Here is a 2,866-nt window from a genome sequence, read left to right on the forward strand (position 1 = left end):
TCCAGTCAACAGATGAAGAGTAGCTGGCGTCGGATACCTCTCACCAAGAGACAATGTTATTTTGTGCCTCGAGCATAGAAGCACTTGCTCACATCATGTTTGTTTCTTAAAGGCATAGAGACTGCGAATTAAACCTCTGGCACCAGTTCTCCTAGGTTTGGCAGACTATGATTAAAAGAGACTGATAAAATGTTTTATAAAAAAAAAAAAGCACCGCATACATAGATCGATTGTGATGTTTTCTTAAAGATTTTAAAAATGCATGTATTTAAACCAAGTGTTTTGTTTTGAAAGAAGTTAATCTGGTTTATTTTACACCCAAGTAATCTTGCTATTAAACTGGGACACTTGTAACTTAGGTGCATTCACATAATAAAGTAAATGCAAATTATTAATGAAAAGTTATTCTTTTTGTCACCTGCACATTTTGCATTGATCCAATGTCTTAGAAACATCGTTCTCAGCGCTGAGGATGGTAGCTTTGGTATCTCCCTAAAATTCCTTTTACCTTTCTTTCTCCTTTTTGCAGACACGTAAGGGTCCCGTCAGATGGACGTCGGAGAGACCTTGCTGTATCGTCAAGTAGAAGATGTCATGAACAACAGTACATGCTGCCCCTCTAAGGATTCCCACCGCTGCGGCATTGACGTCTGGGCTGGCAGGGTAATCGTGGTGACTGTCTACAGTTCTGGCTTCCTGCTCGGCTTGACGACCAACTTGTTGACCCTATGGCCCATAATCCAGCAGGTGCAACAGCAGAAGAATGTGCTTGGCATCTACCTTTTAACCCTGGTCACATCTGATCTACTCTACATCCTGACCCTCCCCCTCTGGGTCCTCTACGTTTTTGGTGGAAGGGTCTGGACCCTTGGCAAGGAAGCCTGCGCTCTGGTGGCCTTTGTTTTCTACTCCAACATGTACATCAGTATCTGCCTCCTTTGCTGCATTTCCTTGGACCGATATTTTGCAGTGGTGTATCCCATCCACTCCCTGGCGTTCCGCAGCCAGAGGGCAGCGGGGGCCACGTGCTTCGTAGTCACTATTGTAGTTTTTGCCTTCCACCTGGGTGTCACGATTGGGTCTGATGAGCATGATGGCGTCTCCTGTTATGACTCTTATCCCTTGCAGTCTGGCGTGGCCATGTTTAACTACTTCCGCTTTGTTTCTGGCTTCCTACTGCCCCTGGCAGTCCTAGCAACCTCCTACCTGAAAATCTTTCAGGGAGTAAGGCAGAGCAGTTCCTTGAGCCAAGAGAAGAAAGCCAAGGTCAAGCACCTGTCCGTAGGGGTGATTGTCATATTTCTACTGTGCTTTGCCCCATACCACCTCCTTCTCCTCCTGCGGACTGCGGTGTTTTCCTCCTATGCCGACCCTGACGCCAGTTGTGTTTTTGAGCGGAAGGTTCATGTCTATTTCTCTGTAGCACTTGCCATGTCCAGCCTCAACAGTGCCCTGGATCCCATCCTGTATGTTCTGGTCAGTGACAGTGTGAAGAAGGATCTGAAGCGTGCTTTTCAGTGCCAAGCCAACCTGTGCCAGAGTGGCCAGGCACCAACAATGACTTCTGGTATTGAGAGTACTCTTGTAGAGAAAATGTATAGCCCTGACAACATAGCGTCTATGATGGAGAGAGGGGACATCTGAAAGAGATTGGAGATCTTGGATTGGACATCGGAGATGCTGGAACACAGATCACATAAAGTGACCGCCCATCAACATAGTCCTCAGGTGCATCCCAGCGCTGCTGTTCAGTGTTGCAGAATAAGAAATGTTGCACATAATCTATGAGATAGTCTTGGTCAGAAAGGCAGTAACAAGCATCATAAGCTCAATAATACATTTGTTACTGCTTACAATGTGTGTCGTGGACCTTAGGTTGTAATAATAATGTTCGCACTAAAAATGGTGTGATCCTAGGATCCTCATAATGAATGGGTATACATATAGGATATCCAACAATGAAATGATTTTGTGTTTGTGTGTTTTTAATTTGTATGTAATATTTGCGTGTGGTTTTTCCGTTTTTAATGAAATAAACATGAAATGTATTTTAGATGTACATAATAGGTATTGAATGTTTTATATTTAGTATTCATTGCTGCTTTGTTTATTGCTTCCAGCCTTGAAAAAGTCTCTGTGAGACGAAACGCGTGTCGGCGGTGTGAGCTGTGAAGTTGTTATAAAACAATTTGATATTTAATAAAAGTTTCTTTGGAGGAATACAACCTGACTTGGATTTCTGAATTTGGAGTTGTACAAATACTGGACACTACATGAACTATGATTATTGACTAATGCTAGACAGTACAACGGGTTTGAGCTTTAAACATAGCCCGATTTTTTTTTTTTTTTTTTTTTTTTTTTTTTCTATGTTGCATACTAATTGAACATAAAGTGGAGTGCTGAACTTATCTTTTCTGTTGTTATTTAGGCATTTATGCCGTGTTGACATCCGTGGTGGTGGGTGTGTATCGGGCCACAAGAGCACCCGTTTGCGGACAACTCAATACTTATCTCATTTTGAATTATACGTCCTAATTACACTGTGAAGAATATTACTTTATGTGCGAACGAAACACTACCACCATTTCTTTTGCTTGTATCTTGTTAAGTGAGTCCTTGCACTTCTGTAATACCTTCTCTGTAGGCGTGAGCTGGTAGGAACCCCCCTCCAGTTTCTGTTATTTAGTATAGGTTGACATAGCCAGGTTTGACGATGACCGAGACAAAATGTTCAATGACATTTTCTCCAATCAAGGGATCCAAACTGTAACAAAAGTAACCACAGAGGAAAGACCATAAGGTTTAAAACAGCTATTCATTAAATTAGAACGTCTGCGTAAAGCAGAGTTGTCACGATGGTGGG

At 42.5% G+C, this 2,866-nt stretch overlaps 1 pseudogene; it reads left to right on the forward strand.

The window, feature by feature from the left end:
* Positions 1 to 535: 535 nt before the first annotated feature.
* On the forward strand, positions 536 to 1,764 carry LOC147692102 (putative G protein-coupled receptor 132 pseudogene; annotated as a pseudogene).
* The last annotated feature ends 1,102 nt before the right edge of the window (positions 1,765 to 2,866 follow it).

The sequence above is a fragment of the Lissotriton vulgaris genome, chromosome 9 (genome assembly GCF_964263255.1).
Source record: "Lissotriton vulgaris chromosome 9, aLisVul1.2, whole genome shotgun sequence".
NCBI lineage: Eukaryota > Metazoa > Chordata > Amphibia > Caudata > Salamandridae > Lissotriton > Lissotriton vulgaris.